General features: G+C 44.1%; 1 long non-coding RNA gene across 1 annotated transcript; it reads right to left on the bottom strand.

The window, feature by feature from the left end:
- Positions 1-508: 508 nt before the first annotated feature.
- LOC111840826 (uncharacterized) lies at positions 509-2,966 on the bottom strand. The gene is made up of 3 exons (XR_002837517.2): positions 2,590-2,966; positions 1,319-1,520; positions 509-989 (listed from the first exon to the last, which is right to left on the bottom strand). It is a non-coding gene; the product is annotated as an uncharacterized lncRNA (long non-coding RNA).
- Positions 2,967-26,614: the final 23,648 nt, after the last annotated feature.

Below are 26,614 nucleotides of genomic sequence, written 5' to 3'. Positions count from 1 at the left end.
TTCATTTCATTTTAATTTCATTTTTGGACAGAATGCTCTAGATCAGGGCTCTTCAATTCTGGCCCTCGATTTCAAATCCAGTCCATATTTTCAGTTCCCCCAGGTCGTTAGTACTGATTCTGATTGGCTGGAGGCTTTACACCTGGTTCCCAGGTAAAGACAGGTTGGACATATTCCTCCTGACCCCTCTCCACCCCCTCACACACACAGACACACAGAACGGTATTCCAGATATGCAGTGTCATATTTTCTGTTTCTACTCATTTCACGTGTTGCTTTGTCATCACGTTTTAACACTAGCAGCTACAAATTTCTCCATTGTTCCTCCAACTACATAAGCATTAACTGAGCACCTTTCCCATTGTATCATTTTGTCACTAGTCGCAACAGTTCAGTGTATTCAATATGTGGTGCCTGTCTATTTTACACATTTTAATAATTTTAATTAGTTAGCTTCATGTAATGTGTTCAGGCACATAATGTGTTCTGTCCCCAGCTCAAACCCCACCCCCACTTCTGTTTTTTCCCTCTCCTGTGCTCCACCTGTAATTCCTTCGCGCCCCCCAGTTTGCACACTTCTGGGACAGAGCATCGCAGATTCCCCTCAACATCACACCAGGATGCACATTATCTGACAGACGGTTTCATGTTAAAGTGCCACATCGGGGGAAGAGAGGTTTTATCAGAAGAATCTTAATAAACTGGCTACATTTACCTGACTGTCTAAAAGGACGATTAATTCAAAATAATGATGTTCCTGAGGCAGGACCGCCGGCCCTGAGGACGAGCACAGCTGCCGATGACATCGCCGGTAATCGCTCACATCGCCAGCAGACTGACAGGCACGGAGCTGCCGCCTTCACTGTCATATCTGAGACAAGCGGAGATCCCAGCGCTGTCTGGGACGAGCGTTCCCGGGACCAGGAGAACCGGGGCCAACAGGGAACCGGAGCCATTTCCGGTGACAGATTAAAAATGCCTTTTTCATCCTACGAAAGAAGGTGAGAACATATAGGGCCAGGAACCAGCTCCGCTACCAGGCAAGTTAAGATTATTGACATGGCTGCGAACATCTATGTGCAGAAGATAACTGGAGTACAGGAAGGTGGAGGGGAGACAGTGTAAGATGGATTATGATGAGGACCTGCCATCAGTGCAGGAGTCACCTGATCTGAGGCGCAGTGTAACATGCAGTCCTGTCACAAATGACATTAGGCACGCACCATGTGACAGCCTGCTACCTGTCGCCTCTTTTCACCGGTGTGAATGAGTACATCTGTCAGACATCTGTCACCCTCCGCCTCATTCTCAGACTCACCTGACAGCAGCTGTGGGCCCCCGCAGGTTTGAGGGTGACGTCTGGACAAGTGCCACCCCTCAAGGACCATCACCTGTCAGTGTGACATCTGTGCAAAGGCGTGTCACTCGGATGGCCTGATTGACTGCCTCAGTGTTGATCTTCTGTATGTTTCAGTCATGGTGATCTGGCCTGAGTCCCCCAGTTAGCCCTGCAGAACTGTCTGGCCCAAACAAAAATTCTGACCTTCAATAAGCACACAAGAACACTTCTAACACTTTCAAATAATTCCACTGCCTGCTGATGTGTTCCAGCGCTCAAAACCCCACAGGCCATTATCCCACACACACACGCACGTGTAATTATTGTCAAGTCGGTGAGTATAATTCAGAGCAGAGCACCTGAAAATGGGAATAATAGTTTTATTTACATGGCGGCATGCTGGGTCAGGAGTAACATTTCCGATGCAGCGGCAGCTTTTAAAAATCCATTATGCGCTGGCTCGGGGGTGCTGGGCAATGATGCCTACCCATAATGCACCACAGAGGCCATGACGCCCTGTGGGCAGGTACATTGTACTGCACGTTTCTGTTTCACTTTTATTTCTCTGCTTTTGCATCTCTGAAATCTGCCCCGAGTCATGGATTAACTTGAATCCTCACCACGCCGGGGCAAATGGTTGGATTTCCTCTTAATTCCTGGGACAACCAATCCTGGCCGAGTTTCGGCAGTGTCAGCCTAATATGGGATGATGGGAACTTCCTGCATCCATTCAACAATTTCACTTTTACTTCTGGCCTTTAAATCACTACTTCTGACTATCAGATTTTGGGATATAAAGGAACCCCACTCAGATTGCATTTGGCTCTGTTTTTATGAATGACTGTTATTATCGTTAATATAAAACTCACTAAATGCAGACGAGTCCAGTAGATCCAATGCTTTGAAACAAACCACAGGATCTGGGTCCTTTTCTAAGGCTGCACGATGATCTTTGCTAAAGAAAATAAGCTATAAACTCACTTCTTGCCGCTAAATCATAGTAAATCACACTCTACACCCAGTGAGTTCAGCCTTGATGCTGGGCATCATGCCCAGACTGTTTTTATCTACTCTGCTGTTTTCTAACCCATTTTATAGTCTTACAGACATGTAAGTATGCATTTTGCTGTAGTCTACAAAGCATAACTCACAGAAATGTCTAGGGCTTATAAATATTTTAACAAACAGTTACAATATATACAATATATCTTACATTTTTTAGTATTTAATAAACTGGCTTAAAGGCTCACTTTGGCTGGTATTTTCTTCCCTGTCCTGTCCAGGGTGCCGCCGTCTTGTGTCCCTTGCAGTTCTGAGCTCCTAGCAGATGCCCCACGCTTTGAGCAGAATTCCAGTGACGTCGCTCGCCCTTGTCCCCTGTCCCCAACCCCGTCACCCTTTGTTTCGGAATGAGATGTTGAGGTTTGTGTTTCTGAACCTTCCCCATCACAGCTCTTCATCGGCGTCTCCATCTGAGGGTCCTGCGGTCTGTTCTGAGTCGTGTGGGAGGTGTTTCATTAGCCTCTGCCTGTTACGTCGGCTGCATGCGGCCGCAGAATGAGCACCAGGCTCGGAGTCTTTCCTTGAAGCTGTTTCCGCAGTCAGGAGGGGCTGAGGCTCAAAGAAGAGCCTGCTTTCTGACTCCTGAAACAGCAGCAAGCGAGAGGATGGGAAGGTGCAGTATTTATACCACAGGAGAGCACAGAAACACACCAAGCACATGGCCAGCCAGACCCTGCTCATATTCACACTCAAGATTCTGCTGCTTCGTTTTTTGCAAGGCTGAAAATTATCCTGAAATCTTTATATCACATTACCCTAAGAGCTGGGATCAGGGCAGACAGCTTGTTACTGCAGATGGATAGTGAAAAATGTGTTTGTGCGTCTGATGCAGTTCCACAATGATATATACCTATTTTATCTCTGTTCCCCACCAGTATAAATACACCGGGTTATTAAGGATAAATACACGATTTATGGATGCAGTTTTTCGAAGATAAGGCCACTTTTCTTGCTTGTAAAATACATCATCTATTCCTGGGTTACATCGCAACAAGATGCCTAATGTAATCTGTGAGTGCACATGTGAGGAACTCATTTGCAAAGCGGGGAAATAGCCTGTACAGTTAGATTGTCAAACAGGTGATGGGTCATTCTCACAACACAATCAAAAGGCAGTGAGAAAATGAGTTATGCGTAATCACATGACCCTCACGATGATCAGTAACACTGGTCATAATCTCGCAGCTTCCATTGGCCGTTTTCTTTAAGAGCTTTTAACTGAAGGGGGATGGAGAAGAATAATTATGGGAAGTTTGGTTAAGTTTATAGAACCGATTTTATCGAACTGTTCATTTATATTTTATATATTTATTTTTATAGTGGTCATCTCCGAGTCTTGTAAATGAATATCAATCAGTTGCGGTGTAATTAAAATGAAAACCAATCACAGAAACAGGCTTTAGCGTTTTAGATATAAACGATCAGTTAGCCTCAGGAACTTGATAAAATATTGAGTAGGCTACATTTTGCAAACATATAATCTAAAATGCTTTAATTAAGGGATAAAAACCAACACCAAAGTCACAACATACAGAATACAACAAACGCAGTTCGCAAAAGTTATTGGAATTGGCACATTTACTAAGCAGTTCTCCAAAAAAGTTCAATTTTTTCATTTTTTTTTTAAGAATCTAAGACCTGTAGGCTACCTGTATCACGCGTGGATCTACAAAGTTCGATTATTTCACATTTGAATAGACTACCGGTTCAATCGATTCATTGAAAAGAACGTTAAAAAAGAATGATTCCTTCACGAATTGTATCACTAGTGAAGAATCGCGTTTTGGACCACGGCACGTTACATCTGTGTGTAACATTTAAAAACTAATTAAGAGCGATGGAAAACACAACAGATTAGACGCTGCCACAGAGTTAACGAGAGACAAGCAGACGGGCTGTTCACACTTAAGGAGTAATATAAGTTTGGAATCGTCTCAGATCGATCGCTACAGGTAGCCTACATAAACTCGCTTTGTAGGTGCAACCGTAATTGTTCATGTTATTCAGTCCGAAGATGATGCGTTGCTGTATCGTAATCAGGGAGCAATTATGAAACACTTCCTTTCTGAAACACCACTCAGAAGATCACCCAGGCGTTTAATTATAAATTTACTTTGTTTGCATAAACACCGTATCCGGAGGTTTATATATGTGTTGATGAATTTCAAAGAGATGCGGGCATAACGCCGTGTCTTGATGCAGTGACAGCGCGGAGTCCGGCGCTAGAATTGCTGAAATGACACGTGTGCTGTTTGTATGCCAGTGTCTCCCATTTGGTACATGACAACAAAGGCGAAAGATACTCTTTCACCGGAAATCGAGATAATCGCAGTGACCTTCCTTCTCCATGTACAAGTTACACCAAGGAGCGCATTTATGGTACTATATGACGATTGTACACTCACCTAAAGGATTATTAGGAACACCTGTTCAATTTCTCATTAATGCAATTATCTAATCAACCAATCACATGGCAGTTGCTTCAATGCATTTAGGGGTGTGGTCCTGGTCAAGACAATCTCCTGAACTCCAAACTGAATGTCAGAAGGTGATTTAAGCAATTTTGAGCGTGGCATGGTTGTTGGTGCCAGACGGGCCGGTCTGAGTATTTCACAATCTGCTCAGTTACTGGGATTTTCACGCACAACCATTTCTAGGGTTTACAAAGAATGGTGTGCAAAGGGAAAAACATCCAGTATGCGGCAGTCCTGTGGGCGAAAATGCCTTGTTGATGCTAGAGGTCAGAGGAGAATGGGCCGACTGATTCAAGCTGATAGAAGAGCAACTTTGACTGAAATAACCACTCGTTACAAGCGAGGTATGCAGCAAAGCATTTGTGAAGCCACAACACGCACAACCTTGAGGCGGATGGGCTACATCAGCAGAAGACCCCACCGGGTACCACTCATCTCCACTACAAATAGGAAAAAGAGGCTACAATTTGCACGAGCTCACCAAAATTGGACAGTTGAAGACTGGAAAAATGTTTCCTGGTCTGATGAGTCTCGATTTCTGTTGAGACATTCAAATGGTAGAGTCAGAATTTGGCGTAAACAGAATGAGAACATGGATCCATCATGCCTTGTTACCACTGTGCAGGCTGGTGGTGGTGGTGTAATGGTGTGGGGGATGTTTTCTTGGCACACTTTAGGCCCCTTAGTGCCAATTGGGCATAGTTTAAATGCCACGGCCTACCTGAGCATTGTTTCTGACCATGTCCATCCCTTTATGACCACCATGTACCCATCCTCTGATGACTACTTCCAGCAGGATAATGCACCATGTCACAAAGCTCGAATCATTTCAAATTGGTTTCTTGAACATGACAATGAGTTCACTGTACTAAAATGGCCCCCACAGTCACCAGATCTCAACCCAATAGAGCATCTTTGGGATGTGGTGGAACGGGAGCTTCGTGCCCTGGATGTGCATCCCACAAATCTCCATCAACTGCAAGATGCTATCCTATCAATATGGGCCAACATTTCTAAAGAATGCTTTCAGCACCTTGTTGAATCAATGCCACGTAGAATTAAGGCAGTTCTGAAGGCGAAAGCGGGTCAAACACTGTATTAGTATGATGTTCCTAATAATCCTTTAGGTGAGTGTATGTGTATAGGCCTAACTGTACCAGTGTCACAGCTGCCCTCAGGGGCGTCGTCCGGTCACTCAAGTATTCAAATTATCCTCCTTCAAACAAAACGGCAAGCCCCAGGTAAACTTGACTTAGCCCCTGATCTTTTCAATAGCTAGAAACTCCCCTGGTTGCCCTGCTTTAAGTCTGTGATAAGTGTGATAGGTGGCCATTTTCTGTAAATCGCACAAGGTCGTATTATAATGAAATTGTGCTGTATTATTTGGCTTGTGAGATACAAATCCATCAGTCAGGATGTAAATCAGCACATCTCAGCCCGTTTTGGTGGGCAAGATGTGACAGGGTCACGAGGCAGAGTTGGAAATGTAAGCATTTTAAAACCAGCAAGCTCCTATACGCTGATCCAGGATCATGTTACCCAGCTCCAGTCCTAGAATTAACGTATAGGCTATAAACGGGTCTAGGGTCTGCAAAGACTAGTTAACACTCAACCAATCCAAAAAGCCAAACCATAGATGCTTATTTTAAAATTCACTGGCACATCCAGTCAGATTTGTGCGATAAGAATTGATTGGCGTAAATTGCAGAGTGTGCTACATGCTTAATCATATAGTTAATTTAAACCAATCCTTAATATAGGGTCGTGACTGAACTAACATGGTAAAATGGTCTTATCTGAACCCCGTCCTATCCTCGAATATCCGTACCTTCGTATAAGTCTCCCACCGTGCATGTATACCTTACAGTTAGGTGTCTGACCTCCATGTGTTTCCATATTACGTTTATTTGGGTATTCCTTGGATACAAGTTTATTACAATCTTGTTCAGGACCATAAGACTGCATGTGTTCCGTGTGGGCGAATAATTAAGGCTCTTCGTTCCTCACTGCTTTCGCGATACAGTACTTCGATAAAACAGGTGTTATGCCGAAAAACGCATCCCTGCCGTAGAGTGCATGCCTGCCTTAGAATGCATGCCGGTGTTCCGACGAGTTGAATTTTTAAGGGTTTTTTGGGGGTCAGGGGTTTTTTAGGGGTTAGGGTTAGGGTTTTAGGTTTGTTTTGGGGGTTGGGGTTAGGGTTTTAGGGGGGTTTGGGGGTTAGGGTTTTAGAGGTTTTTTGGGTTTTTTGGGGGTTAGGGTTAGAGTTTTACGGGTTTTTTTTTGGGGCTATTGATTAGCACTACGGTAGCCTTACTCGACAAAGTAGCTCAACTCGTTTCAGATCAGCGACCAATCGGTCATTTAGAGACAGGCATACATTCTACGGCAGGGATGCCTTTTTCGGCATAACACCTGCACTGTTGATTGTTCACAATGTCCGTCATTTCAGCTTTGTTAGGTTAAATTTTCCGCACATGATGTTTCATTTTATAACCAACATCTTGCATGGACGGTGCTCGTTTTTAGCCACGATCTCAGCAGTGATTATTTTAATTTCATGTAGTATGTCTTTACTGTGCCTAAATATACTTTAAATGTATAAGTCAAGAAGGAAAACTACCTGTAAATAAAATTATAGTGCTGTAGGAAGCGGCTCCTGCAAACTTTAATAGTTTTATAAGCAATACATCGTGCCCTTAAAAGCAATATAAAACGCATATAAATGCTAATGTCACTGCTGCTGTCTGCTCACTGTTTATTATATCTTAATAAGCGCTATATCGCTCCTTTATGAATGTGTGGGCTTGTAGCTTATAAATCACGCACTGCTTCAGCGGGTATAGCCTCCCGACAACTCAATAGCGCTTTAAAAACCTCGTTACTGCCTGGTGAGTGCGGCTGTTTTGTACTTTTTTAAAACAGCGTTTTCCTTCCATATATTATCTCAGCTATCTCACTGTGAAATCGGGAAATGTCTATTGAACTTGTTTTTTTTTTTGGTCTAAACGTAACAGTATGAATAATACGGATAATTCTTATTTGACAGATTATTGCAGGAAAATTGTAATTAAAATAAGATGTGTATATCACAGATAAACAGTTTCCTAGTATGATAATTTGTGGATTCTAGAGTTTTAACAAAAAGTGTGTGTGGGGGGGCGGACTTCACAAAGTTAACTTAAAGATCTCAGCAGGAGGTGGAGGAGAAATTTCCTCACCGGAAAATCAATAAACTGTTAAATAGCTGCCTGCTTCTTCGAGCTGCACCTTGACTTCAGTGTCTCAGGTTTACATCACTGTCGCTCTTATCTGGTGGGAAATGAATGGCGCCACTATAATCTCCCTGCAAACTGCAAAGTAATAATATTCAGGAGCAGAGCAGTCGCAAAAGCCCCCAGTCCGCGGTGAGAATGGCAGGCGGTTGCTGACATTAATATTCATTAACACAAAGGGCACGGTAATCGCGGCAATAGGCAACAAACACATGCGAAGCTAATCTGGAAATATAAGAGAAAAGGCGCTAATGTCTTTTTTAATGCACTGCATCGCAGGAGGCAGTGGCGATGCGGCCTGTCCACGCGGGACGATCAAAATGAGATTTTCATTGATTTATTGCACCAGGCAGCTCGGCTAAATCTCCATAGCCACACGCCTCACTCTTCCGCGACCTTTTCATGTATATATTTTTAAAAGATCTACGGTAGGCTGTCAGTCAGTGCCTGGTGAACACGCAGGGAAAGGGGGGACTCGAGCCAAAGAGAAGACGAGTCATTAGCGAAAGTGAGCAGCTTGTTCCCCTAAGCGCAGTGTTCGTATCCCTACATATGATTTGGTTGAGGTGGGAAACAATCAGAACATCACAGGAATACACCCCCTACTCATGTAGCATGTCTTGTATTATGATATGTGCAGCTGCTGTATGAGAAAATATGAGTTATATCAAAGTACAGATGGTGGCATTGTGGCACAATTATTTGCACTGTTGTCTCCCATCTCTGGGACCAGGGTTTGTTGAGGTTGCATGTTCTTCTCATGTTGTTGTGGGCTTTTCTCTGAGTACTCCAGTTTCCCCCCACAGTCCAAAAAACATTCCGAGGTTAACTGGAGTTACCGAATTTGCCCGTAGGTGTGCATGTGTGGGTGAGTGTGCACTGTGATGGGCTGGCACCTCCTCTTGGGTCATTCCCTACTTTGCACCTATAGACTCTGGACCCCATGTGACAAGGGAAGGATTAAATTATAAATATTTAACTTGAGCTGAAAAAGATTGTTATTGACAGGGCCTCAGTCAAAAAGTCACTTTGGGCCCCCCAGTGTAATGACCATTTGTGGCCAACAGACCCCAAATCTTGGGGGGTCCATTCAAATGCATGATTTGTGTGGTGGTGAACATTGTCGCTGGTTATTGGGATCAGCAGACAGTTGTCACTCAAAAGAAGACCAATAGAGACAGTTAAGAGATGTGCGATTCAGGGATGTCAACTTTGGTCAGCTGGCTGGCGTGAGATATTCAATTTGAGTCTGCACACACATTTACAGGTACACGTACCTTGCAAATAGTTTATTGGGTTTGCAAACTACCACAATGCTTTTGATGCAGCTAATTTTTTTGTTTATAGTGGACCAACACAGATTTGCCATAAGATTTCTTGCGCGAGCGTGACAGTCAGAAAGCGTGAGCGTCACGCCAGATGCGTGAGAGCTGGCAGCCTTGTTCATTAGTCATGCTGATTTATATGATGATGACTCGTTGGAGGAACATGTCCTACTACGGAGTACAGTTTTGGAAAGTCCTTTGCTGTTTTTTTATGACTCGCGGGAGATGCTGAGAGCAAGCTGCAGACGTCTGTATTCGCTGTTTTCCTCTATTCTCTGTTTTCCTCCGGGGCATTCCTGCTGGAGCCGCTCTCACGGTCCTGAAGCAGGGCTGGTAATGGTCAGTCTTACAGCAGCGGCCCGTCCTGTTTTCTCCCCTAATTCAGTCACATAGGGACAGTTTTTGCTGTAATACCCAGACTAAGGTCGTCCTTCCTCCTGTAGCAGCAGAGTTTGGGCCACAATTACACCTGCCCTCTCGTAATCATTATTCCTGCACGTAATTAAGCGTGCCGTCCGCATAAGAAGCCAAGCTCGTTAAGCCTCTAAACTCTTTAGAATTTCTTTTAATTAATGGCAAGGTGGCGGATGGTGCGCTCTGCATGCAGAGCATAATCACAGGCTTCTGGTGAAAAACATCCCCATAAATCACACGCTGGGCACATTTTAGGCATATTTCTAGGACACAAAATCCTAACTTTTTGGCCCAAGATGCATAAAACACTGAACAATGCTTTTTCCGTTAATGTAGAATTATAGCCATTATGCTAGGGCATTTGGATAACGATTAGATTGCTGTTAACGGCCTGGTTAACGGCCAGCCGCTATCATTAGCTAGTCTGTGAGCTGCCCAGGCCCCCGCAACTGCCCCCTCCCCGCAATGTGGGGGTGCTTTCCCATTAATTGTCCCAGTAGAACTGCCCCTAATCCCAAGCTATCAATTGCGATTTCCATTAACTGGCCAATCGGAAACCCCCGGCCTATTTAACGGCTGAGAGTAATTGGGCGGAGGGGAGGGGGTTGATTGATGTCCAGGTCCCTCCTCCTCCCGTTCACTTCTCTCTCTAAATTGGTTTTCAGAACTTTCCAGTAAACTCCTACCGGTGATTCAGTCGACGAAGGGGGCGGAGCTGTGCCTTCTTTGAGTGGTCCTGCTTATTGGATGCCTCGACCCAATCGTTTCGCTACTTTGAAGGACGGCGAATACCTGCAGGTTAGGCCGCCCAATTAGCAGGACCTCCACCTTCGAGGTGCTCTGAGCTCGTCAGGTGTCTCCGTCTCCGCAGAGATTAACTGGGAGACAGTCAGCTGAAACCCAGGGTAACTTCAGGGATGAAGATGCTACCAAATTATGTTTCCCTGCTAGAATTGTGCCCCGGGGTTTTAAAGCTGCTGCGTAGCTCCCCTGTCCTGCTTGGAGGACAGCAAATTAAGGTCTGTACAGATGCCTGCGGTGAGGACCTGAACACCATGACATGCAAAAACTTTTGATTACATCTCTGCTAACAAGAATTTTCTCATTTAAGAAACCCAAGTCCCCGTATTGGTTTAAGAAGAAAAAAATAGCCTTTCCCTGTGATACATTGGGACATCTTCCCTTCAACACAGGAGATAAGAGCAGTTGAAATGGAAACTTCAGGGACTCTGAGATGGCCGAGGTCTCCCCCGTTGATTCCCATGTCGACGTTAATGGCAGTCTTAATGCAGCGGTTTAATATCCACAGCTTGGGAGCAGAAGTCTCCCACTGACAGAATCACTTTTCCGGATCCAGTAACTCTGCCCACCAGCGTCATTAAAAATTAATCTTAAACGCCCCTCTGTCCGGTCAGCATTCTGGCAAAATCTCATAATCTCATAATGGCTCATCCTTCGGTGGCGGATGCAGCGCCCCCCCCCCCACCTCGTTTTTCACAGTGGCATGTAAGGAACAGTATTAATGGCTATAATTGTGCCTTGCACCGTGAGGGCGTGAAGCAGAGTCCTACGCTCTTCAGCCGGTTCTTCTGGGGAGGGGAGAGAGACTCTGCTTTCGGTCCCGTTTTTAAAAATTTAGTGGCCTGTTATTTATTGTTATTTTAGCTCCTGGGACTCTAGCTGAGATGGGTCAGGGACATGCTACGTTATCAAAATGTGTGGGGGAAGCCGTAAACAATTCAGATACATCTAAATGATGAATGAAATTACTGCAATCATTACTTTACACCTAATTCACAAAACGTTGGAGTTATTTGTGCTCTTCATGCATGAAACACAAATGTTGATCAGATGAGTGAAGTGTCATTTTGCCTGACCCTTCTCGGAACACGTGCGCTATATAAATACTTTATGACATAGCCCGTGTCATAGACCATTTTGATGGTTTTCTAGCTGTGAGCTTGTCTCTGGTGTAGATGCTCAGATAAGCCCCCCACTTCCTGTGATGTGGGGGGCTACAGATTCAGGGGAGACTTTAAGCCAGCAGAGGAACCTACTGAGGGTCACCAGGTAACAAGTGATGTTCCCCTCCTGTTGACTTTGCTCTCTTTTTTTGCATTTTCACAGCAAATGCAGAATGAAATGTAACATGTGAGCTCTGCTGTTTTGGCCGCACCAAACCCAGGGAGCTCGGAACGGATGAGGTCACGCTTCATCTTCTGGGCCGGATCATCTTTGAACGTGCCAAAGTCCTCCGTAAGGGCTGGACTGAAAAGCACATTGAAGCTATCAAGAGGGACCTCGCTGGGTCGCTGTGCTGGTTCGGCTGCCAGGAGCTGGTGCCAGTCATCACTGGGGATGGCAATTTTCTGGGTTTTAAGTTCTTTTTTGGACGAACTTGAGCAAACTTTCACTCAGAGGTGCGACTCATCCGTTCGATTAATTGAAAGGTTGAAATCGGTAGCGACAAAGAGAGCATGATGGGAAATTTGCCAGAGGGTGACAAGGTATCAACACACCTCAGCTCAGGACACTGCTGTGGGGAGTCAGAGCCACTAAAGCTGCCCCCCCCCCCATTTGTTATGCTACAGGTCATTATCTTGCTCTCTGTCCTGTAGTTACTTCTAGTGTGATCACGACACACGTATATTCACCCAGCCACAGACCCTGACATGTTTCTTAGAATTCTGGGATGTGGTTTGCTGTGTAGTGAATGTGAGCAGTGTGAGTGTAACCCTACCTTAACAGCCTCTGATTTTTCATGGAAGGAAGGAAGAAGTTTGGACACAGTGCTGTAATGAATGAAGATGAAGTGCCTTCTTAATCCACTCTTAAAATTAATCAATTAGGAAATGAACAAGCACATCAATGAACTGTCAGAAGGTCTGGGGTGAGCAGCCCCCCCCCCCAAGAAAGTTACAGATGAAAGTGGCCCCCGTCTGGCAGCAGAAGCAGCCTCTTTTAATTTCCATGATTCATTCACTCCGTCAGAGGCATGAGCCACGCGCTCGTTTACGCCCCCTGCTGCCACGTTTGTGATGTCACTTAGGGTTTTGGGGTCTTCATTTAACATTTTGAATGTATTTATCTGGCAGATTTTTGGTGCCTTTCAGGTCAGAGTGGATGGTAAACAGCAGAGAAGCGATGCTGAAACACATTATCATGTTGTTTGTGGGCCGCCGCTGCTTGTCTGCAAAACTAAAATAATTATCTATCATTTGGGAGTGGAAAACACAGTACGGAATACAGCCCGCTAGTCAAAACACATGTAATAGATTATTTTACATATATTTCCTAAATAATAACAGAAGATGTTGCGCTATATAATTTTTTTTGACATAATGCTTTCAGTTTATAATTCAGCTTAACCTCAGACGGTTATGAGCGAAATGCGGCCCGCTAGCCTGCAGCTACGGGGCGTGTGGTCAGAATGGTAATCTTGGCTCCTGCAGGAACTCTGACAAATGGGACGTTTGTCCACCGGGTTTAATTGCATGAGATAAATGGAAAGCGGTGTTTTGGCTCCAAAGGCTCGAAGGCGGAAAGGAAATTACAACATTTATTATCTGTCGGTAAAAAGTCCGGAGAGAGATGCCCAGGAGGGAAGGCACACAGTACACAAGCGAGGATTCGGAAAGAGCGGCATTTCCAGGGTGAAAGATTAAACCTTTTATCCTGTCAGTGCGTGTTTTTGTGCATAAACATCAGCAGGACACATTTCTGACCCGGTGAAAGGCGTTTTTCCGACCGCCGCCCGTGTTATCTGATCTCATTACGCGCCGGATAACGAGCGTGGAATAGCGATGAGCGCAAAGCGGCCGCCGCGTTTCCACGCTCCGGCTGTGACCGGTGATCATTACAGCGATTCGTTCAAACTCACACAACCGGGTTTAATTCATATTTACTCGGCTTGTTTGCATCAGAAAAAAAACTATTTCTAGCAGTACAAAGTACTACGGTTATGGGAAGCAGTGCATCATGGGGATCTATATTACCATCTTTTGCATACTTCCTATGCACTATTATTTTATTGTTTTATTTGAACTTCTTCGTTGCTGCTGCTGTGGGGCTGTGCACACAAGTGTTTCACGCACCTGCACTTATAAAATGTCAAGTGATGTGACAAATAATGTGGTTTGGTTTGACCCTGCACGGGGACCGTGGCACTAATGAAGGCCCACAGTCTGTTCCCAGTTCTTCCGGGTTTTTTAAGCCTTCAGATTAATCTGGTCCCTTGTCAGCCTTCGTCCTTTCCCTTACGTCTCTGTTTTCGAACCCGAGGCCACATCTGCGGTCTCCAGGCCTCCTGCACACAGTGTCTCACACAGCAACCTACTGAAGCTCCCCGAATAGCCTGCTTGGGTCGCCAGCTTTTCACTCTCTCTGCTCCTTCTCCCTCCTTTCTCCCTCTCTTGTTTGTTCATTTACTTCCTTTCTTTCCTTCTTGGCACATTTTGCTTCAGGTCTTGTGCTTAATCACAGAATGACTATGTTAGGCCTGTGAGCATACAGCACATTCCCGACATGAAATCATTACCTATTTCTCCCGTGGCTGTTTAACCGACATGATTTGAAATTTATGCATAAGCCATGTGGAATATGAGCGCCATGCAGGAGATTCTCTTTTTACAGGGATATGAACCCTGACGCAATTAAAATGGATTATATGATTCAGACTCATTTTGGCCATCGAACCGACACGAGTAAATAACATTGAGTTGCTGATGCGCAGATTCATCAAGGGGACATTATTTGCATAAAGAATTTACGTCTCACAATTAAAATAGCAAGGACTTATTATGCGAGGTTGTCGAGTAGAGTAAATCATTTACATTTTGAAGCGATTTGTTGCAGCCCTTAATTAGAGTTAGCATGCCGTAATGGCAGATCGACGTGCGACGATTTCAGGACTCATTGGATTTGAAAACTATTAAACGAACATGCAGAGCGGAAAGTACCCAGCATTGCTTCCGAGATGAAGTGCGATAGAGCGCCACTTGCGCGGTAGGGCTAGGCGATATATCAAATTTTTATCTTATATTCCATACATTTCTACATACAAAATGGATTGATAATGTATCGTTATATTCATTTTATTAATTTATTGTAAATGTATAAATGTAGACAATATGGAAAGCCATAAAATATCAGTAGGAGCAGATCGGGCAATGCCAGAAAAACGCAGTGCAGCCATGCTCAGAAATGCTGTGTATGTGCAAACATGCAAGAAACAAATCAGGCAGGTGGTATGGATCAGTGACAGACACCCCCACAAAACCCCGCCCACATGCAAAATTCAAAAAGAGGCCTGGTAATGAAAAGGAAAGAAATATTGCAGACACGTCAAAAAAGAAAAGAAAAATGTGTGCCCGAAAAAACAAAACATAAATGAAAAAGAACTATCACAAAAATATTTACATCAAAAAAATTTGCCAAAGAAAAAATCTCTCAATACATCAGTTTTGTTCGCAGTATGTACGTAATTTTGTTCACGGCACACACATCTTTTTGCAGTGCTATGTGGCTGCAATTTGACTCCATATATTTAACTTTTGAATAACCTAGTTATTAAATACTTGAAATATATTTTTGACATTTCAGGCACTCAGATTTAGTCAATTTGTATTTTTTTTATTATTATAGTTGATTATAGTTATGTAATGTCTTGTTTTGAATATAAGCATTTAACTGAACAATCTAATTGAACAATCTAACCTAATTACATTTCAAGCACTTGGATATTTTGTAATTATGTATTTTTCCTAAGAATTAAGAGCTTTTTTTTGGGATATTATGTTCAGAAGAAATGCACTTTTTATGTTTTCCAGATAGTAAACATTGATGTGAATAAATAAAACCACAATTCCTTCTGACTTTCTGTCCTGACTTAAAATAAGTATTTTAGAGAAATTTTAAATAATCGGTACAGTGACCTAAAATATCGTAATATCGTTTTTCAGCCATATTGACCAGCCCTATTACACAGTCTGTAACACGTCTGCATTCCTGTTTACTCTTTACTCTTATTGAGGCCAACAGGATCAGAACTGCTGAAGTCACCATCCGGCCCTTGTGCAAGGCCCTTAAACTCCAGCTGCTACAGGGACAGTCAGCCACATGCTTTTTCTCAATATGCCTCCTTCACCATACTTGTGTTCTTGTTTCACGGCATCTTCCATTGCTGAAGACCAGTTAAATACTCAAGAACAGAAGTATAGAGGATAGTGAAAATCCCCAGAAGACCGGTCTTGCCAAAAACACAAGGACGATCTTTGTGTTCTTGGTATTGAGAAGCACTCCCTGCTCTCTCAAAAAAAGTATGTTCTTTTGGATAAAAGTGCCTGGTATATAAGTCAAATGTAAGCATGACTGATTGCACACAGTGAGATCAGCTGCCAGGGACTCTGCTGTGGGACTGTGCAAGTTTTTCACTCACCTGCACATACAAAGTGTGAAGTGATGTGACGCATTCAATAATGTGGTTTGGTTTGGTTTGACCCTGCATGGTTTCCGTCACTGTTTCGTGTCTCTGCTATGGACCGGTCCGGTTCCTTATCAGTCACAAACGGCTGTGGATTACAGAAGCACCCTGCTTACTAGCTCAGTGTTGGGAATTCAGTTTTTCCAAATACCCTTTCAAGATCTGCGAGCAGCACTCAGGGGAAACAGAGAAGAGGATGAAGGAGACGACAGACGGAGTCGAATACACTTTCAGGATTGCAGACCCTGGGCTTCTCGTCCTGCCTGCTTGGAGTTAATGGCTTTGCAAACACTAGGCTGCACATCAAGGAGTATTGTTGCTGTAAGCTGAAGCATGGCTGGCAATTGTTAATTTACGCCTTTCAAATTAAATTTTAAAAATGCATACACGCACACAAAACTCTATATGTCTGTATACAGTATATATATACGTATCACACAGTGAATGTAGGACTTTATGGTACAGGACCTTCAGTCACACGGCATCAGTTTTCCTAAAAACAACATTATGCCATTTTACTTTGTGCAGAAGTTCTTGGTAGAAAAGTTATTCTCAGTCAACTGTATCTGAGCCTGGTCGGGAAATGGTTTGGATACGATTCGCACCCTTGTCAGAGCACAGGTCATATCACTGAACGAGCAAAGAAGTAAACAGCCGCACTCCACCAAACAGGCTTACCTCACTGGTCCATTACAGGGCTCTGGGGAAATTTGCATAATTCAGTTAATTAGCTTGTCATTGGACTAGCCCCAGCTCCTCAATTTTTATACCTGAATGTTATATTCTTAAAAATTATCCTTCTACATTTAGTCATGTGACAATTAATTACATTTTTTATTTATTTAGCTGACGCTTTTGCCAAAGTGATGTAGAAGTGACGATCAGAGAACAAGGTCAGACAGTCCTTGACGTGTCATGCCAATGGGGGCATCACTCTGCCAGTAATGAGATTTGAACCAGCGACTTTCTGAGTCGTAAGCCGCAGAGCCGCACGTCGTCCTATTTATAGGGCGAAAAAAAAACCCCACAAATGCGGCTCTAATGTATAGATTTCTGGCCCTGGCCGCTGCTCCACTCCACTTTGTCCGCTTGTTGAAAAACACCATCGATTCTCTCCGCTGCCTCGGCTGCAGACTTGCTGACAGTGTGCAGAGCACTTTCCAGCGCTTAATTCCTCCCTGCACCAAACTATCTTGATGCAACCGTATGAAATCATCCCTTCCCGGAAGATAACAAGCTAATATATTCAAAGAACTCTGCGCGTAGACAGATTCCTGCAGGAGAGGATAACAAATGGCTTTGCGATCAGCCTTTGCTATTCACTAAGGCTGCCTCGGGATGGCGACGACTCTTGGGGGAGCTTGTAAAAATAAACGTCTGAGAACTAACATGCCAGGGAGGCAAACAACAATTGTCCTGCAAAGTCTTTCTAAAACATAAGAGACACATTGACTTCAACGTCACAGACAGGTGCATGTTTTTCCATGTTCATGTTGAATACATAAGGTGTGCAATTCTAGCGAACTTATTAGTGCGGAGTGTAAGATGATTGAGACCTCCTTATAAGTTATATTTAAATGCAATATTTCAGCACGGCACATGCAGTGAAGGTCTGTGCCTTTGATGATAATTACTGAAGTTATCAGAGCAACATTTCTGTTTTTCCACATGTTAGTCATGGCGATACCCGTGATGCTTAGATACAGGTGACCATGTCATAATGCTGAGTTGATGCTCTGAGTTTTATGCTAGTGCCAATTAAAGGGGAGGACATGGCCCATTTAAGGCAAGATCGTCGTCAGGCGTCTGGCTAAACGCACTATTCCCGTGTCATAGGCAGCATGGGTTGGTAAAATGTAAAACTGAATATGTTGAAGTGTTTCGGAGGTTTCAAAAAGGTTTACAGGTTGATTCTGCTTCTGCAATGTTGTGTCATGAGGAGTGTTTTAAGCAGATGAGCACATGGTCTGCGTTATGTAAGGGGTTTCCAATCCTCTTCTCAGGGACATTGCGCCAGTCGGGGTAACGTGACGAGGTCCTCAGCCACGTTAAAATGTGAAGCCGGTGTCGGATCGGAAGCTAAAGATTATCCAGGATTGCACAGCTTGTGCTTTTCTCTTTGCCTTAAAGATAAATGTGCTCCCTTATGTATAGATTTATTAAAAGTAAACCCTTAACAGAAAAATGAGCACTCGCTATAAATCTGCAAGTGCTATTGCGAGTCTGACTTGGGGAGATTGGAGGTTGTCTGACTTTGCACGGCTCTCAGGGTCAAACATATTTATTTGTGTTGACTGATTCGGCTCCAGGTTAAAAAAGGAGTCATCACCTTTATTACTTTTTCCGGGAAAACGGCTCCCTCTCCCCTGGCTGGTGTGCGGTGGCCCTGCAGGTTGTGGCCGTCGCTGATAAAACCCAATGTGCTCAGGCCTGACCTGTTAGTGCCGAAGCTGGGTGCTGCTGCTTTGGCTGTGCCCCACATCCCCAGCTTCGTTATAAACGCGTCAGCAGTAAAAACAGCCCTGATCTCAGAAATCCGTCCACGCGAGTAAGACCTTCACGGGCACGTTAACTGCTGCATTAGACTGATATCGACTGGGATTTACAGTGAAAAGCAAACGGCAGCATTTCTCATAATTGATCTTTATTAAATGGGCACAATTGTGTTCAAGCATAATACAGAAATATTCCCCGTGTTTTGCTGGGCCCGAGTTATAGCAAGTCTGATCTATAAGAAAAGTCGATTAGGAATGTAGACACTCCTGCAGCGATTTCTCCTCAGCGACTCTGGACAGAAATGGAGTGAAGTTTTACGTCCTGCAAATGATGTGTTCTGAGATGTTTGAGAGAGCATCTTGTGGTGTTGGACTGGTCTGTGTGAAATCGATGCAGGAGGTACGGGGTGTTATCAAAGGGTGGTGCGTAGAGTGAAAGTGCGTCAGGCTGCACCCCCACTCTGTTCCCCTCTCGCCACTTTGATCGCAGTGATTGCACTTTTCTGAACTTTACATCCCTTGACATCCACCAGACAGACTACTGACATTTCAGCCAAGATTTCAGTCATGTTTCCAACAGTCTGCATTTCCTGTCTTATAAACATCAGACAGGTACTGATACAGCTTAATATTTTCCATCCATCCATCCATCTTCCAGCAACTTATCTCAGTCAATGTCAGATGGAGCCTGGACCCTTACACTCTCACAAACACACTCATACCCTGCAGTCATTCATAGCCCCAAGTAGTCCTGTGTTTATTATTTTTGTCCATTCTAAGACACCTCATACCTGTCCTACTGCATGCACACAGTATCAGCCGGAAATATCTATCCCCTTCCTGAGAGAACACTGCCATGTGTCTTTGTGGTTCATATTTAGCCAGTTAGCAGTTTATGCCTGGCAATGCAGTTGCCCACTTCCCATATATGTAATCACGTTGAAACATCTGGACAGCTTGTCCTTCCGCTGCAGTGTTCATTCTGGCTGCCCCATGGGTGAGGCGTGGACCTGACAGGGCACAGGTCATTTAGCACATCAAACGCGTCCTCTCTCTGTCTCTCTCGCCCTCTCTCTCTTTCTCTCCCCCTTTCCCTCTGTCTCTTTCTCTTCCTCTTCTCTCTCTCGTTCACTTTCGCTCTCTCCCCCTCCATCTCCCACTCTCACTCCCTTTTCTTTCTCTCTCTCTCTCTCTCTCCCTTCCTCCCTCCCTCTCTCACCCTCTATCTTTCTTTTCTTTCTTACACGATCTGGCGTTTCAGCATCTCTGAATGAAATTTGTAAGCCCTGCCTGCCGCCTGCTCATTGACTTCTCCCGCCTGTCTGTCCATCTCTTCCATCCCTCCTCCCACCCTCCGTTTATCCCTCCTTTTATACATCCTCGGTTTGAGCCGGTGCCTACATTCAGGCAAGTGTGGACATCAGCAAAGGTGATGAAAGAGTCAGCTCAGCTTTTACTGAATAATGTGATTTAATATTTTAGCATCTTCTGAAGTGTGAAGGAGCTGTGAATGGACCGGAAAAGTATGGATGGGGTTCCTCTCAGCAGATGGAGGTGACCTCGGACCACTCACCGCACAGCGCTGTGTGTGGGTGGGTAGGGGGTGGGTGGGGCCCAGGAGACACGGAATTTAATGCTGCTACTTTAGTCTCATTTAAAGTTTGTCCCGCTCCTATTCACCACAGGTAAATGCAGCATGTTGTTATCAACTGTAATAAAATCTCACAGTTTGTACTTTTATATATAAATTGGATTATGAGAGAGAGCTATTTATGGGCTATGTGTTTTTTGTTAATTAAAGTGGAAATTGTCTTTGTCTTTAATGTTCAATCTTTTGAAGCTTTTCGGTCATAATTTCCACTTAAATCTGATGCAGAAATGCCTTGGGATTTTGCAGAAAACAGTAAAGGTTAAGGCCTCTTTAATTGCAGTTTGGTCAATATTACATAATACCTGATCATTTCATGCTGTTAGCTCATTAGAAGTATTCGAATAATTTGGTAAGAATGCTTACGAATATCAGTTTTGTGTTTTATGACTATAAAACCTGTAGTGTATATAAAAAGAATAATGTGTACTTCATTACATTTGTGTAACATCTATGAACTGTTATAAGCAGACAGCATGGTTATAAGCAGACAGCATGGTTATAAGCAGGCAGCATGGTCCCCATAGGCGAAGTTTTTAGTCAGACATGACATGCATTCAGGGACAGTCACCCCCACGGCACGGTGCTTAAAAGCTCATCAAACATTGCTGCAACCCTTCCCTGGAAAGGTGAAGACTTTGTCACGCTACGCTAACTAGCGCAAAGTCCCTGAAAAGAGGATTGAAACCCTTTACTTAAGGCAGACATTGAGCTCTTCTGCTTAACACACTCCTCATGACATAACATTCCAGAAACAGAATCGTCTTGGAAGCCTGTTTGAAACCTCAGAAAAACATTAGATGCATGTGACTCTGCAGCCGTCTGCTGCCACAATGACATGGAGCCTGAAGGTGGCGCCACAGAGCATCTAGATGACTTGGCAACTGCGGCCTGCAGACTGCACCGCAGGACGGAGCCCCATACGATGGCTCCACGCTGCCGTGCTTCTTCTCTTCCCCTCCTGGGTGTCCTCACCCCCGTCCGGCAATGAAGGGCAGCCTGCTAGCAGAAGTCTGGGAATTTTCTCCAAGAGAATTTGCCACTTGGAGGTGCTGGTTTGTTCAACTTGTCGGAAGACAAAGGCTCAGTCTGACAGGCATTACGCAGGGACCTCTGAGAGTGAAAGGGAATGCTTAGAGACTCAGCGCACCGTGGTACACAGCAGCTGTAGTGAGCTATGAGCGCAGTGCCCGACTGGCAGAGCTGGAGTACGGTATGGCATGTCCTCCTTCAGCCCAGAGAAACAGCGTGAGCGTGGCTGGTCCTGGCTGTCTGTTACCCAGCAGCCACCGCTAACCATCCACGTCTTGGTGCCAGTAAACGGCAAACATACAGCTATGGCAGGGGAGATTCAGGGTGTACTTACACTAGGTGATCCACACTGCGCTCAAGCAGTGGCTTAACAACTGTACACTGGACCCTGGGGTAAAAATGGACCGTGCCCCCCCCCCCCCCCCTTTCCAAATTCACACGGAGGGCCTGCCTACACCAGCTGCAGCAGATGATGAAGTAGCTTCCAAATATCATACCCATCATGCACTGCAGTGGTTAGCAAATTCCACAAACATGCTTTTACCGTACATGCCTCGACAACATAGTTTGACTACAAACATTGCAAACTATTACATTTCAAAATTGTTTTAAGTATTGTAACAAAAATTTTAAGTTTTGACTCCCACCATAATAAGGTTGTATACATAAAAATGAAAGATATAAAAGTAGCATGTCACAGTATGATATAACATGATATCAATGCCTTCATTCTCTGGGATGTTTTGCATATACACAAGATTTCCAGTTGGAGAAGGGCCAGGCCCCCACCAACCAGTCCACCCCTGTGCCAAAGCATGTTTGACCCCCAAAGTCCAGTTTGTTTGACTAGTGTGATCACTCTGTCTCATGCAGGCCTGGGCACGGTTCAGTTTGGCATTGGGCATGGCACACATGGTGCGATCACTATCTGTGCCCGAACACAGACATGACATCAGTGAAGTGACTGGCACGCACATGTACACTAAATATGAACTGGACTTGGAAGGAATGGTTCAGGAAGGCTGTACAGATTGGATACCGACAAATATTCAACAAACATCACAGCAAAGGGATCACTTTGGTCTACAGCAGAGATCCAATGTTTGCTGGAAATTTGGGCTGACAAAAGTATTCAGGAGCAATTGCGTGCGACACAAAAAATCAGATATTTGGTAAAATACAGCACTATAGATATCTTCTTATACTTGCAGCACAATTCAATTAAAGTCACTGCATTGCATACTTGATAAATCTATAAGAGGGCTGTGTGTCATCACACCCAAAATGACTCCAAATAAGCCATAAACTAAGGGCATTAATCATGAGCTCTGTTGTGCTGTGTGTTAGTGCTTTACTTCTTATGTTTTCTTCAACGCAAAAAGTCACACGGTGATGACGAAAGCCTGCTCAGGCCCAGAACTTGTGAGTGCATGACCTGCGGCTGAGTGGAGAGGGGGGCAATCTACAGATTTGTTTCAGGCTTCCAGTTCTTGAGGACAAGTGGGAGGGTAACATGAAGTGATGTCACTCCACTGAAGAGGAAGAAATACCCAGAAGGCCTGAAAAGAAAACACCAACCACACTAGTGCACAAATATCATTAAGAATGGGGGAACAGGTGATACTACTCTTTATAGATAGTACAGGCCAGGGTTGGGGCCGGAAATGGAACCGGAGCTGGGATTGGAAAAAAAACTACAGGGAACAGAATTGGAGTTGAATTTGAATTTCAGGGAGATTTAAGTTCCAACTCCAGTTCCATTTCCTGATTTGGACTGGAATTGATCAATGCATTCCGGAATGGCCCCAACCCTGGTACAGGCCACCTGAGCCCCCGCCTAGGAGCCCTTCACATGGATGTAAAAACACGCCATAAAAGTTGGCGCATTTAAGCAAAATGCTTCATCTGGTACAGAAATCATTGGCAGCTCCTTTTGTAAATGATCACATTAATGGCTGACTGCATATGACATCATTATACCGGAGATGAATCATTCTTAATGATAATTAAGCTGATTTAATGGCTGCATCTCATTAATCTGAGGCGGTATTAAAAAGGATAAACACAGGGTTCTGATATTAAACACCGGCCCGGTTTCATCCAAGTCAAGTAAATGAGCAGAGACTGTCATGATTAGGGTTTTTACTTTTCTCCAAAAATCTGAATGGGGACAGACCTGAGGCTTGTGGTGTTATGGTCATTATGTCTACGGTGTTGGTCCGTGTCCCATCAGCCATCTGAATATAGGCATGCTAATGAGCTAACTGGTCTTAGCCCTCATTATAGGGAATCTGAATATGCACATGCTAACTGCTCTTAGCCCTCATTATAGGGAATCTGAATATGCACATGTTAACTGCTTTTAGGTAGGGTTACCATATTTGTTGAGACAAAAAAAGATGTCCTGTCCGGGGATCAGAATATTAATATTAAAAATGGTTTTCACATTCACCGATCAATCAGGTAGCACTTAAGCTAAAGTTTGTTAAACAAGCAAACGACACAATTCACTATTCACGCAAAAAAATATATATCCTCCTGAGACCCCAGCCATTCATTTATGTCCATTGCAGTGGACATTTTGTTTTTGCATCTATCTTTTCACTGATGTAAGGAAACGTATTTATTCCTGGTGTACACTGAAGAGGACATGCTGTGAAATTAGAAATAAAATTTTTTTTGAAAAAACCTAAATTGTAAGATTTCTTACTTCATCCAAAGACAAAAAACCTAAAATTGAAGGACACTTTTTCCCTTGGGTCTCAGGAGGATAAAGTATATCAGTGTTTTCTGGAAGTTGCTGTCACTCGTGAGCAGCGTGACATGCAGGGATGTGCATGTCTTTAAATCTTTAAAGTAAACATGTGCACTATCCTTGCAGACATTGTGTGATGATTCTGAATGGATGCCATATATTGAAAATCGGTGCCTTTTCCTTCACTTAGTACTCCACTGTAACTTTCAACACAGGTCGCGGCACTGAACGCAGAAAAAAACGGCAACTTTTGAAAGTCTGCCCAGACAGGGGTCCAAAAAGAGGACGTAAAGTAATGCTAGTGTTAGAGATTGTTCTAGAATATCTGAATATCTGAATATCCATTTACTAATGTGCTAAATTCCATTAGCATTCGTTATAGGGCATCTGCATATATACATGTTAATGTGTTTTGTTACATGAAGGACAAGATAAATAGATACCTTTTCTCAGTGTTAACAAGCTCTAATTGTCTCCTCTTCCAGTGGTTACATTGGCTATTCATAGAATGACTTAATACACGCATATCACTCAGTTTTAATGATATTTCCCCATTAGGCTACAGGTATCTCTCATTTAAGATAACAACAAGCGCTGAAAACATGCATGTGTGCTGGTTTTGTGAATGAAGCAGTAAGTGCACAGAGATAAGGTCCCCTGAGACAAGGAGGACTGGGGAATTCCCAGTGGCATATGCAATATTGAGTGTAAATTCATTTTTGCACCAGTTGCCGTTCTAGTTGTTACGTGGGAGGTATGCTTGGTCCCCCACTCTAATCTGAGGGAAGAGGATCTAGGTTTTTAATGAGATATTACACAATGACTGGGTTTGATCACAGATGCAGCTGCTGTCATTTTGTAATGTCAGGACTTCATAGAAGCTGCTGACCAGTACAGATGTAATTTACTGGATGCACATTAAAACCATATGAGACCAATTCTGTGTGAAACAGAGCTGTGGTGGTCATCCTTACTCTGTCTTCATTTTCAAAGATAATGTTAAATTTAATGCCTGTTGTAAGAAGAGCCTATTTATTACCACACTGTGAATAATGTGTCTTTGTATTCCAATCTATGCCTCTTAATTTATGGAAATGCATTCTTTGAGGACAAATTAAGTGGGGATAATTATTTCAGTGGATGTTCATTACAGCTCCTGCACATAAGTGTCAGCTGAGTACATGGAGATGATGTGACCGTGTCCTGTTGGTCATATCGGCCGAGTACATGGAGATCATGTGACCGTGTCCTGTTGGTCATATCGGCCGAGTACATGGAGATCATGTGACCGTGTCCTGTTGGTGATATCGGCCGAGTACATGGAGATCATGTGACCGTGTCCTGCTGGTCATATCGGCCGAGTACATGGAGATCATGTGACCGTGTCCTGTTGGTGATATCGGCCGAGTACATGGAGATCATGTGACCGTGTCCTGTTGGTGATATCGGCCGAGTACATGGAGATCATGTGACCGTGTCCTGTTGGTGATATCGGCCGAGTACATGGAGATCATGTGACAGTGTCTTTTTGGTGATATCGGCCGAGTACATGGAGATCATGTGACAGTGTCTTTTTGGTGATATCGGCCGAGTACATGGAGATCATGTGACCGTGTCCGGTTGGTGATATCGGCCGAGTACATGGAGATCATGTGACCGTGTCCTGTTGGTGATATCGGCTGAGTACATGGAGATCATGTGACCGTGTCCTGTTGGTCATATCGGCCGAGTACATGGAGATCATGTGACAGTGTCTTTTTGGTGATATCGGCCGAGTACATGGAGATCATGTGACCGTGTCCTGTTGGTGATATCGGCCGAGTACATGGAGATCATGTGACCGTGTCCTGTTGGTGATATCGGCTGAGTACATGGAGATCATGTGACCGTGTCCTTTTGGTGATATCGGCCGAGTATATGGAGATCATGTGACCGTGTCCTGTTGGTCATATCGGCCGAGTACATGGAGATCATGTGACCGTGTCCTGCTGGTCATATCGGCCGAGTACATGGAGATCATGTGACCGTGTCCTGTTGGTCATATCGGCCGAGTACATGGAGATCATGTGACCGTGTCCTGTTGGTGATATCGGCCGAGTACATGGAGATCATGTGACCGTGTCCTGCTGGTCATATCGGCCGAGTACATGGAGATCATGTGACCGTGTCCTGCTGGTCATATCGGCCGAGTACATGGAGATCATGTGACCGTGTCCTGTTGGTCATATCGGCCGAGTACATGGAGATCATGTGACCGTGTCCTGTTGGTCATATCGCCCGAGTACATGGAGATCATGTCACCGTGTCCTGCTGG

This window comes from Paramormyrops kingsleyae, chromosome 1 (genome assembly GCF_048594095.1).
Source record: "Paramormyrops kingsleyae isolate MSU_618 chromosome 1, PKINGS_0.4, whole genome shotgun sequence".
NCBI lineage: Eukaryota > Metazoa > Chordata > Actinopteri > Osteoglossiformes > Mormyridae > Paramormyrops > Paramormyrops kingsleyae.
Note: the sequence above shows the minus strand (reverse complement) of the source record. Positions and strands in the feature narration are given on the sequence as shown.